Below are 13754 nucleotides of genomic sequence, written 5' to 3'. Positions count from 1 at the left end.
GGATATAAATTCAGTTTTTCAGGAGCTTGTAGCCTTGAAATGAAAACTTAACGAGATAACATTTCTGGGAAAGTCATGACATCCACACTCTCTCTAATTACTTCTTTTCATGCCAAGATTCTGAACTAATTATTTTATTTTTGTGTTACAGTTCTGAAGACAGGAGCTACTGTAATATCATCTGGAAAAGTTGAAAGTTATGGTATGAGAAGCAAGAATCTTCATAAGCTTATGTTTCAAGAATCAACCTTGAAGTTATATATGCCAAAGAACTTAAGTACTCTAAATTTCAAATTTGTGCTTCCACATTTTTTATAAGATGATAAAAAGAAGAATAATAAAAAAATGGTAGCCTCTCTCTTTACATCGTAGAAGCATAATTTGTGTGATTTTGAAGAATAGATTTATTACTACTTAACTTTCATCCATAACTGGTATGGAATCTGGATATATAAGTGAATCTTACACTCGTTGCTGTCATGTACGTTGACTTTGTTGGCACTAGTAACAATGTTGGGAAGTGCTTCACTGTTATATATAAAATAAGCTTACCAGCAAAAAGAAAAAAAACAACAAAAAGCTGTGTACATGTTGATGCATGGTTTGTATGCATGTTTTAGATGAATGAGAGTGAATGTGCACAGAGAAATGTGCAAGATTGCATTTGTGATGTAAAATGTTCATGCATAAGAATATTTTTGACTTATGTTCACAAAGGAAGGAAAAAGTAAAAATTGAAAAAAAAAAGTTAAAATTTTCAGAAAACAATGATTTCTGTATATAAATGCATAGATTATTGTATAGAAAGCAAACCTGTCTCCTGATTGTAAATAGTACAGTATATCATGACAGAATAAACAAGAAAATCACTTCTACCGTCTAGTCAGTAGCCAAAGTTCTAAATCTGCAAAAAAATGCTTTAAAGTTACTTTCATTTTGCGTAACGTTACACACCAGTGGAAATGAAACAATCATTGTAATGCAGTTTTTACTTGTTCCTTGTACATAAGCTGTTTCAGTTGATATGGGCACGGTCTTAAAAGCATATATGTAGACACATTAAGAAGTTGTTTTTTTTTAGAACAAATGAATCATTAGAGTGAACAATTTCAAACACATTCTTGTTTACTTTTGTGGCTGCAAGAATATGCATTCTAAATATACTCTGATGTGAAGTTTATTATTATTAATTTTTCCACATGTGTCTTATATACATATATATTACTTTTTAAAAAAAGAATTTCATCTTCAGAAATTTCACTTTTGAGACAATGATTACTTTTTAAGAAGAGAACTTAACTAAAAGTTTTTAGATTTTTGCGTTTGATATTAAATACTTTTTTAAGCCCTGAATTTATAAGACTTAGGAGTGCCTTCACAGATAACCTAAGCAAAGGGGGTTTTCACAGAGATTATTGCTTTATAGTATGCACAGGATTTTTTCTACTCTAGTTCATATAAACACATCACATTGCTTAGGCATTCTTTGCTTTTTCTTACTACATATTGCTTTAAGACTTAACCAAAGACTTGATCAATGAAGTGAATTATTTTTATCAAGATTTTGTATGCAATCTAAGAACTTAAAAAAAAAATATTTATAAAAAAATAATCATTCAGGTAAAGCTCATTTGTAAAATATTGATGTATTATATACATGTACCGAAGTCTGATATATTTGTTAGAATGGATTCAGGTGTTCAAGATGGAAGTTTTAAAACCTTATTACCTATTTCTTGATAGCTACTTTGAATCATTCATTTCTATTGTACAGTACTCACTGATCCTGAATTTAATTTTGAATTGTGCGCATGAAATGTTGATAACCAAGAATCTCGTGCAAGATAGAAGTTTGTCAAGAAATGGATAATCTATTTGTAAATTCTATTAAAACTTCAAGTGTATACTAAGTAATGTAAAATAAACTCAGGTTAGTTATGTTCTGTGAAGAAGAGAAATGTTCAAGAAATAAGTATAGACACTTCATCAACTGTGCAAAAAGAAAGAAAAAAAAGTTCTGCAGTAAATAAAAAAACGTTTGTCTTGACATTGTCTTTAATTCACTTTCCTTGTGTTTAGTTAAAAAAAAAGGTGTAGCTTGTGTTTGTAGGGTGAGAACATACAGGGTGTTCCTGTGACAGTGTTACAGACTTGCAGGGATGATGGAAGGGAAGAAACTGATCAAAATGAGATAGGGAACCCTAGTCCGGAATGCCCCAGTCAAAATTTACAAGCCAAAACCTTCGAAGGGCAGGCAACCACGCACAACGTGGAGGGGAACCATAAAAGAAAGGGGAAAGAATCCACCATGCTGGAGAAGACATAACGTCAAACTAGACGTGTATAGTCTAGAAGCACGAGTGTTGTGTGTTGTGGCTGCAATCAGTGCAATGGAGTATACACTAGAGGAACTGGCTGATATGGTGCTTGTGTATGAAAGAGCAAATGGGAACTGTAGGGAAGCAGAAAGGTTGTATCAGACCACGTATCCAGTGCAGACATCCAGCTCACACCAGGTTTCCCAGACTTTTCCAACAATTACGGGAAATGGAGCAAGTGTGACCTCAATTCCACGAGCAAGGATGACAAAGAACTGCAAGGACACCCGACCTTGAAGAAGCAGTGCTGGATCAGGTGGAAGTAGAACCATCCATTAGTACACGGGCTGTGGCACATGAAATTGGTCTGGCCCATAGTACTGTTTGGAAAGTTCTGAGGGAGCAACAGCTGCACCCTTACCATCCACAACATGTCCATGCCTTCGGTCCAGCTGATTTCACACACCGCGTCGTGTTTAATGAATGGTTACTGCAGCGCTGTGTGGTTGTCCACCAGTTCCATGCCTGTGAGCTATTCACAGATGAGGCCTGTTTCACGAGAGACAGGGTGCTGAATAGTCTCAAATGAAAATCCCCGTGCCACAATCGTGAAGGGCAATCGAGACAAATTTGCTGTAAACATGTGGACAGGCATTGTCGGCGAACATTTAATAGGTCTGCATCTTTTACCGCAACGATTATCTGGACCAGTGCACACTGTGTTTCTGAGAAACATTCTTGCCGAGTTATTGGAACATGTCCCACTTCTCATTCGTCAATGCATGTGGTTTCAGCATGATGGGGCCCACTTCGTAGCTGGTGCTCATGATATTCTGACGCAGACCTGTTGCTTGGCCTGACAATTCACCTAATCTGACCGCATTTTATTTTTTTTGTGGGGTCATGTCAAAAGTGTTGTCTACAAGACACCTGTGAGTAATGTAGAGGAACTCTTGGCAAGAATACTTGCAGCCTGTGAGCTGGACTGAATGACTCCTGGAATATTAGAGTGGATGCGACAGAGTTTATTGCGACGCTGTCATGCCTGTATCGTCACTTTGAACAACTGCTGTAATAATGGCTGCAGTTACTACTCATTAAAGTCAATACAGTGATTCTTCTGTGTTTGTTTTCCACTTACCCAGACACTTTTATGGTTCCCCTCCATGTTGGTTGCCTGCCCTTTGACAGTTTTGGCTTGTAACTTTTGACTGGAGCATTTCCAGACAAGGGTTCCCTATCTCATTTAATTGTGTTTGTTCCCTTCAATCATCCCTGCAAGTCTGTAACACTGCCACAGAAACACCCTGTATAATTTGTGTGCGTGAATTACCTGCATATACACTAGAGATGGACCAATATGAATTTTTTGCTGATAAAGGTACAGGTAAGGAATATACTACCAATCTGTTATAACTAGAATTATTTTCTTGTAGTTTATGGTTATTACAAGCATAAGAAAACAGTTTCTTTAAAACCAAAATGAATCCGTTATATAATGGATGTTGTCAATGTTACATTGTTGTAATATAGCAACCTAACTGTGAAAAGAAGCAGTCTTGTTTTATTTTTATTTCAGATAAAAATTTTTGATCACATTATTTCTTATTTAAAATTATGAATCCCAAATATCATCAGGTTTTCAAAGTCATCATTGTTTTCACAAAGTTTCTTAATGTTTTCTGTTACATTAAATTTTAAAGATGGTGGCTTGTAATTGTAAACTACAAGAAAATAATTCTACAATGCCACCATCTTTAAAATTTAATTTTAAACAATTATAATAGAATAAAGCAAGAAATTAACTGCACATTAGAAGTAAAAAGAAGATTACTTGAAAAGCAAAATTAAGGAAATGTAAACAGCAAAAATTAAAATATCAGAGATTTATATAAAGGTGCAAATTAATTTAGAAAAGGGAGGGGAGAGGACAACTGGATAAAAGTTTAAAACGGTGAGTTTTTGGCTGATCCTTTAAATAGATAGAAGAACTACTTTAATGACCTTTTAAATGTTCATGTAGGATATGAATCAGAATTATTTTGTTGTAGTTTACGGTTATTACAAGCATAAGAAAACAGTTTGTTGTTGTGACGTTTCAGGAGAACACACTTCCTTCATCAGACATTTATTTTTAATTTGACTAAAGATACAGTTATAACAATGGTTAGCAATTTTTTAAACAAAAAGAATCCGTTATATAATGGATGTTGTCAATGTTACATTCCTGAAATGTCACAACGAAAAACTGTTTTCTTATGTTTGTAATAACCGTAAACTACAAGAAAATAATTCTACAATGCAAGCAATGTATACATACAAGTAAAACGATAAATCAGAAGTAAATGAAGTACACACAGCAGGATCTTTTGTTCCAGAACCCAACTTGATTGAAATTAAAGATGCTATCAAAAAGCTAAAGAATAACAAAGCACCTCGCCTTGATTTCATACTAGCTGACTTAATTAAATATGGTGGGACTTCGTTAATATGTCAAATTCATAAATTAATATGTTTAATATGAAATCAAGAAAAAAATTATCAACAGTGGAAAGAATCCATCATTGTTCCTGTTTAAGAAAAAGGTGATAAAACAAACTGCAATAATTATTGTGGAATTTCTCTCATCTCAACATCATATAAAATATTATCTAACATTCTTTTAACAAAACTAACCTCATGTGCTAATGAAATTATAGGTGATTATCAATGTGGATTTAAACGTAACAGATCAACTATAGATCAAATTTTTCACATCAGACAGAAACTTGAGAAAAAGTGGGAATATAATCAAAATGTCCAATAGGTAATCATTGATTTTAAAAAAAGCATATGATTCGGTTAAAAGGGTAAATTTTATAATATATTAGTCGAGTTGGGAATACCTAAGAGGCTTGTTAATTTGATAAAAGTATGTAATAATGATACGGAACATAAAATTCGTGTAGGTAATGCCTGACAAATTTACAAAATTTTCATGGTGAGTTAAAACAAGGAGATGCATAATCTCCATTGTTCTTTAATTTTGCCTAGAATATACTGTTTGGAAGGTAAAAGAAACTAATGAAGGACTTAAATTAAATGGCCTGACTCAGTTGTTTAATACCAGGTGGTTATAATTAAAGTGACGGTGTTCAGAGTGGTACAGCACGGGCTGTAATGAGAGTAAAAGTCTGAAACTGTGTAGATATGCTAATGAAGCAATGCGCTCGCGAATTATGCAAAGAAGAAAAAAAAAAGTTCCAATTCTCGCCACCAGGGAAAAAAAATGGTGCTGTAAGCAGTCAAAACGTGGAATTTTCCGTAACTCTGACGTCAAAGTCGGTGACATTGCCTAACCATTGTGTGAGCTCCCTGGTTGATGTTGGTGACGCTTGTTGCTATTTCCTTTAGTAATTCATGTAATTCGAATAGTGAAATTGTAGCAATATTTTATTACAAAGAGTATTGTTTTACTGCGAATTATAGTGTTTTTCCTGTAACTATACCAAGTTTTGACTGCTTACAGCACCATTTTTTACCCTGGTGGCGAGAATTGGAACTTTCTTTCTCTTCATAATTCGCGAGCGCATTGCTTCATTAGCATATCTACACAGTTTCATACTGCTACTCTCATTACAGCCCGTGCTGTACCACTCTGAACACCGTCACTTTAATTATAACCACCTGATATATGCAGATGATGTACACTTATTAGGGGATGATATAAATACAATTAAGAATAATGCTAAAATATTTTTAAAAGCAGCTAAAGAGATAGATTTGGAAGTTAGCAAAGAGAAAACTAAAAATATATTCATACAGGCTGAAACCAAGTGTTAGGTAATAATCAAAATTTAATTATTGATAACAATTCGTTTAAATCAGTTTCCAGATTCAAGTACTTATAGTGAAACCACAAGCAAAAAAAACAAAAAAAAAAATGCTGACCCACATCTCCTGTGCACCGTACTCCCTCATGGAGGAGAGGGGCAGAGTGGAGCATGCTTTCTTGCAGCCCCCGAGTTGAACGGAGCTGCACGGAAACTTTTCATCGAAGGTTCTTTTCCTTGAGGTCGCTCTATAGGAGTAATACTAACACATGAAAATGATATTAAAGAGGAAATAAAAAGCAGACTTAATTCACAAACTTTTATCGCTGCAGCACATGGAAGTATTCCTCTCAGGGACATAATCAGCAGTATCGAGTAGACTTCCCGATGAGATCGCTCAAGACATACACTGGGCAACATATGTGGCCCTTAAAAGGGCCAGTCCACCAAGACCTAAAATTTCATTTGCAGAGAAAGCAGCACTCACGGCATTAAAAGAAGACAGCAATATTACCAGCAGACAAAAGAAACACATCAGTTATTCTACAGACCGCAGACTACGACAAGAATATTTCAGAACTTCTAGAAGACTCCACACACAGGAAACTTCCTCGAGATTCCACAGCAACAGTTGAAAGAAAGACCAGAGCACTTCTGAAGAAAACATCATTACTGAAACCGATTCAGGACAAATTAACACCGAACGGAACAATACCACCATGACTGAACGGACTCCCCAAAATTCACAAGACCGCAGTGCCATTAAGACCGATTATCAGCACCACTGAATGCCCAACATACAGACTTGCCAAATTCCTCACAGCCCAGCTTCAACCACTGGCAGGCAAATGTGAACATCATGTGAAAAACTCCATTGAATTCATCAGATGGTGCACCAGATCAGAACATCACTAGATGACATTTTAGCATTTTAGTCATCTTTGACGTAGTGTCACTCTTCACCAAAGTGCCACTTCAAGAGTCACTGGAAATACTAGCAATGCCACTTCACACCAGAAATCATCAGTTTATTCAAACATACACTGACGTCTTACCTCAGTTATGGTGGACAGTGCTACAAACAAACCGACGGTGTGGCAATGGGCTCCCCACTCTCGCCCACCATAGCCAATTTTTTCATGGAGAACTTCAAGCACGAAGCATTGTGCACAGCTCCATTGAAACCCACTGCCTTCTACAAATATGTCGACGACACCTTCATCGTCTGGCCGCACGACCATTCCTAGATCACCTAAACAAGCAACAACCAAATATCAAGTTCACCATCGAGACAGAGAACAACAATAGCCTTCCGTTTCTGGATATCTCATCAGATGCAAGTCAGATGGTTCCTTGGGACACAGTGTATACTGGAAACATCACCACACCGATCTATATCTCACTGCCAATAGTTTTCAATACCCGTCTCAACGAGCTACAGTACTCTCCACCTTATTCCACCCAGCCATCTCCATCAGCGACACAGAGCATGTATCAGAAGTAATACAGCATCTTCGCACAGCTTTTAGACAGAACGGGTATTTGAAACACAACATCAATAAAACGTTAAAACGAGTACTGTCCAAGAGGACCAGCACATCCGGACACATCAGGTTACATGGACATACAAGGGAATCCAGACACGCCAGGGAACCCGGACGAAGCTGACAAGAAGATAGCCATCTTGCCATACATCGGAAATCTCTCCAGAATTATAAGCAGAATTCTCAGGAAATACAACATAAAAACCATTCACAAACCACCGCAGAAGATCAGAAGCCTACTATGCAACCCCAAGGATGATTTAGGACTTAAAACACCTGGAGATTTCAGCAACACAGAAATTATAGCCAAATCTTCAAACTACTGGGACCACATCATAAAAAAAAAGGGGGATTTTATTGGCGACACGGGGTTCGAACTGGACCCAGCTTGGTTAGCGATAGTCAACCAGCAGCGCAAATGTAGCAGACATGGTACCCGATTGGTTTACCATCTTCACTGGCAACCCCTCCCCCCCCTTTCCATGAATGTATACAGGGTTACCTGAAATTCAACGTATTCCTTTGAAGGCATGATAGTACAGCGAATGTGCAACAAATGTAACCCTAAAGTGCCTTATACCAAGGGGGTCCATTTTTGAGATATTGATTTTGTTGAAAAACTCAAAGTGGTGATCGAATTCAACTTGTTTTAACAACACGTTGACAATGTTTTATGAACAGAAATAAATCTAAAGCGCCGAATATTATCAAAGAACAGTGCAAAACTTACTCAATGTTTAAATTTTCAATAAAGTTGCTAACCAAAAAACAGCAAATATCTCATAATATAAAGAAAACACTAAGCATACAAACTACAAAAAAACTTCCTTGTTTTGATTGATTGAATGATTTGCTTTATTTTACTTCGCTTCTTGTGCCACTTTTTGGCTAATTTGCAAAGATGGGGATGAATGATGATGAGATGAAATTAATGAATGGACACTCATAAACATCCGTGCCCAGGCTGGGATTCAAACCCGGGACCCCTGGCATCGTAGTGTGATGGCCTAACCACTCCGCCACTGTCCGATGACGTATTTATGTTCACAAAAAAATTAAAAATCCGGGAAAAAAGTTTAATAACAACGGGGCAGGTAGAGCACGCCCATTGTTTGATGTTTGAAATCATTACACACAGACTTGTTTGGTACCAGTAAATACTTTGGCATGATTCGGAGATAGTTGTGAATGTTTGTGCATTGCTTTCAGGTAAGCGTGCAACTAAAATCCAATCAACCAAATCAGTTGGACTTGATTCTATGCTGCATAAGTACGTGTTTTGTTTCTGGCTACTTTGTGATTTCTCATGAGACTTTTTCATAGTTTTGTTGCTATTTAGTGGTTGAGTTGAGCCTACTCTAATAACGAGTATGTCGATATCCTTTATTGTTACAGAGTGCCCGATCGCAACACAACTGAAGCTCACTGAGAATACATGCGTCGCTTTCCCAATCGGCAAGCGCCTCATGTAAGTGTCTTCGGTGCAACTTACTGATGCCTTTCCAAAACAAGCCAAGTTAAATGTAGACAAATCGATGCTGGTAGGCCATGTTATTATACCCCTGAGGAGGAGGAGGTAATAATGCAACAATTCATTGATAACCCAACTGTATCTACTAACATTGTAGCAGAACGTCTTGGAATATCCCAGTATAAGGTCTGGTCTACGGTAGAAGATGCCGAACTCTACCAGTACGACGACATGCCCCTACATGTACTAGAGGAAGGAGAACCTCCATGACAATTACAATATTGCAGATTTATGTTGCACGTCGACGCCTACCTTTTTAACCAGAATATTATGGACGGACGAGGCCAGATTTGACCAGAATGGTATTACTAACTACATATCTCCATTTTTGGGCACCAAAAGCACAAAGAAACCCTGGAAAAGTGCAACCAACAGGTTCACAAAGACGATTTTCTCTGAATGCATGGATGGGAGTAATTGACAACTATTTGATTGGACCCTACTTTCTGCCTCGAACATAAAATGGGGAAAATTACAAAGAATTTTTAAGAAATGAGCTGATGACATTGCTTGAGGATGTTCCTCTCGCAACAAGACGACAGATGATATTCCAGAACGAACGCTGTCCAGAGCACTATCGAGTCACTGTATGGCAGTGGCTGGATGTAACTTTTTCAAGGCATTGGATCGGAAGGGGAGGGCCAATCCCGTGTCCTGCAATTAACTTGTGCGGGGGCACATGAAAGCCTGGGTTTACACAACACCGGTGTGTTCCGTGGAAAATCTGAAGACAAAGAATCGTCGATCTGACTGAAGAAAAGCAACGCTCTCTCACTTCAAGAGTAACGAAAACAGAAGTAAGGAAGCAGGTGCGAGCATGCATTTGACATAGAGGAGAACACTTTGAGCAAGACTTGTGAACTAAATCCATTCTTACATACAAACTTTCTTTCATTTAATTGTTCTTTCAATTTCCATTTCATAGTTGCGCTCTACCTGCCCTGTTGTTATTGAACTTTTTTCAGGAATTTTTATTATTTTGTGAACATAAATATGTTGTCGGACAGCTGATAAAACAAGAAAGTTTTTCTAGTAGTTTGTACACTTAGTGTCTTTTAGATTTTTTGAGATATTTGCTGTTTATTGGCAAGCAACTTCATTAAAAATTTAAACATCTAGTAAGTTTTGACCTGCTCTTTGAAAAAATTCAGCGCTTTAGATTGTTTTGTCAACGTGTTGCCATGAAATATCGCTGTACTATCATGCCTTCAAAGGAATATGTTGAATTTCAGGTAACTCTGTATAAACCGGGTTGACACTCAGGAATGCACTTCTACCCTGAAGATGAGAGTGATGTTAGCTCTCGAAAGCTTGGAATCTTTTCCACAACTCACCTGGTTGATAGCCCAAGAGAATCTTTTCATCAAACTTAGAAGTTATTAATTTTTCTTTTAAGCCGGACACACTGTATTTAATATATTTAATTTAAGGTACGTAAGGTATGTAAGGTACCTCACATACTCATACTCAAAATACATCTACAAACACAAGTCACAAATGTTACTAATCTACAAAAAAATGTTAATTGCGTAAGAATTTCAAACTCAAATTTAGCTAGTCATCTTCAAGATATCTTGTAATAACCTTCCATCTGGCAGAGAGATTGTTCAGCAAAGAACACTAACAATGTAAACAGATTGAGACAAAGCTCTGTTTTATTTTCTGTCCAAAAATAAAAGAAACTATGAAAAACTTGCCTCAGGGCATTAATAAATATGTATAAATTCAATGGGATTTGGATTAATAAAAGTTGCAATTTTTCAAGTGTGTGGATAAAAATTCACACAGAATTCATGCATAATTCCCAGAATTCCCAGTGAGTAGGCACCTTGAATTACAGTAGAGCGTCGATTATCCGAACGTCGGTCAACCGAACGACCGCTTAACCGAACTGTGTACTCGCTCACTTTCAGATATCTGTAATGAAAAAGTACGTGACTTAGCTGCTCGTAAGCGTGTAGGCTTGCTTAGACAGACCAAAATAAAGGATTTTTTTAAACGTTAATTTTGTGTACTGTGTGTATTGTTCATGCAAAATGCGTATGTAATATGTACATATTTTTGTTTAATAAACTGTACCACATACTATATATTCCTACTAAAGTTGCCTTTGTACGTTACTTTGTAATACATACTTAAAGAGATGCCTGTTTTTATGAATAAATTTACTGTACAGTACTTCTTTTTGACAAATAAACATGTACAGTTCGATTATCCGAACAAACCAGTTTTCCGAACACCCATGTCCCCCAATTACTTCGGATAATTGACGCTCTACTGTACTTAATAAACCAGAAGTTATAAATTCATGTTTATAGGCCCTATGCAAAAAAATATTAACAGTGTCAGAAATATAAACTAAGTTACAGGCTATTTATAGATATATCTGGTGAAATATCAATATAATAATTTTGATTTCATAATAATTAATTCATTAACCCCATTCTCTGATAACAAGAAAGCTTAATTTTGCACAACACTGAATCCGGTTCTTTCAAAGAAGCAATCATTTATGAAACTTTCCACACCCTCACACTGCATTACTGCAGAATAACAAGGCTTTAACAATTTTTAAAGATAATAAAATCTCGTTTCACAAACACCTCTTTTTGCCTTCACGTTAGGTCAAAGGGAACCTAAGTTCACCAAAGTTGGTAAATAGGTGAACCAGTACAATAAAAAGCTTTGCTAATATATGCTAATAAAATGGGTTAATGAAATCAATAACGAGTTACACTGGCAGGTTGTGTAGCATGTCTGTAAGAACACAAACATAACAACAAAAAAAAAAAGTTATTTGTGCAAAGTAAGAAAAATGAGACATTCACCAATGAACCTTTAAATTTATAAAGAGATGTGAGTGGAAGAATGTACTACATATTGATATTTTCCAATTTTACATTGCTTTCTCTTGCTTCAGACTAATTGCAACTATGAGGTTGAATGATATATGAAATTGATGAAGAAATACTCACAAAGAAGTATCCATGTCCTGCCAGGATTCAAACCTGGAACTTTAAGTAACAATTTCATGAGTGTCCAGCTCTAACCATGCTTAGTCAACAAGCCAATACAAAGAGAATGAAATCTCACAAAAATGAACTTGTATGAGGTATTCATACTGTTAGTTGTTTATGACATATTCTTATCAAAAATGTACTATGGAAAACATACTTTTTTGTTTGTGTGCGTTCCTGTTTGTTGATTGGACGGAAGTGAAAGAACACCTAAGTTGGGACTCACACTCAGGAGCATCTGTGCTAATGTCAAAAATTGTGTTCGGCCACCAAGCTGGCCTCATCAGCTATGTGACTCAAGAAGATTTTTTTAACACTTTAATTGCCAGGGAGTTTTTTCTTTGTTCTTGTGGGAGGACGGATCTCTTTTGATAGTGTATTATGCACACGGTCTGTGAAATACATTTCTTAAAATTTCTTCTTCCCTGGGCCGTGCGTATAACAATTATACACAGCTTGTAGTCACAAAGCAGTTTGAAGTTTGTGTTTTAAGTCCAGTTTATGCACACTAAGGCTAATCGGAACTGGACCTACAGTTTAAAGTGGGATCCGAACCACTATGTGCCTCCACCGGGGATCAAAACCAGGCTGCGCCATCGGGGAGGCCTACAAAGCAGTTTCATACACATACTTGTTTTTAAAGGAGCTGTGTATATGAACTATACACCCTGCCTGCAAGTTATGTATCAATCTGATACACATAGTCTGTGGCAGGAGACATTCTGTGTATCATCATATGGCAGTTAAAACACAGATTCTATGTAGTAGAAATCCACTGCAGTTGAAAACTAAAGAAAGCTTCACCATTTCTGTAGTCTACATAAAGCAACTGTGTCACGTAGTGCGTGGAGAGTGCATTTGACTTAAAGAAGTCTTATTAGTTATCTCGGAGTGTAGAAAGGTAGGTGGGCAACTGATAAGGTAACAGGCTGAAATGAGTTTGTTGCACAGATTGCATGCCATTTTAGGAACAATTTCTCGCAAACTATTTCAACTTTCACACTGGCCTCATAACTGCAAATAGGTCCACTGGGCCTTTGTAAAATTAGTTCTTTTTGGAATAAAACTGTTTTTAAAATAGCGATTTAGTGATTTTTAGAGGATTTTCCACCCATAAATGATCCCCTGACAATGGCAATCGGAACTTATAGTTTTTTCTAGAACATATTACACTGATGGGAAAAGCACAAGTCCGAGTAATTTGTGAATGCCTGTTAGGAGTGATCAGGGTGCTTTTTGGGGGTTGAGCCAAAGATGGTATACAGGTACATCAATTCCATAAACAGTTTTCTTTAATCCTGGGAAGGATGCTACAAGCTCGTGAGGGTGGGGGGGTGGGGGGGGTGCACATGAGCAGAGAAAGAATTATATTCAGTAGAAACATTGCAAGTCAAAGAGTGAGTACATGCATATGTAACATATCAACATTTAAAATGGTCCACCCTAATTTATTAACAAAGCTCTGCTCCTTTCTACATACTGAAAAAAAAAAACACCTTTGGGATCACATGTAATTCATAGTCACTGAAAAA

At 36.7% G+C, this 13754-nt stretch overlaps 1 protein-coding gene across 12 annotated transcripts in view; it reads left to right on the top strand.

Moving 5' to 3' along the window:
• LOC145994848 (uncharacterized) overlaps positions 1 to 2041 on the top strand; it is a 448153-nt gene extending 446112 nt beyond the window's left edge. For all 12 annotated transcript variants that reach the window (XM_083131227.1, XM_083131229.1, XM_083131228.1 and 9 more), the window contains one exon: positions 152 to 2041. The gene's annotated coding sequence lies outside the window, so the exon portion shown is untranslated. The remainder of the gene's footprint in view (positions 1 to 151) is intronic.
• The last annotated feature ends 11713 nt before the right edge of the window (positions 2042 to 13754 follow it).

The sequence above is a fragment of the Lepisma saccharinum genome, chromosome 11 (assembly GCF_977018435.1).
Source record: "Lepisma saccharinum chromosome 11, izLepSacc3.1, whole genome shotgun sequence".
Classification (NCBI taxonomy): Eukaryota; Metazoa; Arthropoda; class Insecta; order Zygentoma; family Lepismatidae; genus Lepisma; species Lepisma saccharinum.
This window is presented reverse-complemented; position numbering and strand designations above follow the sequence as displayed.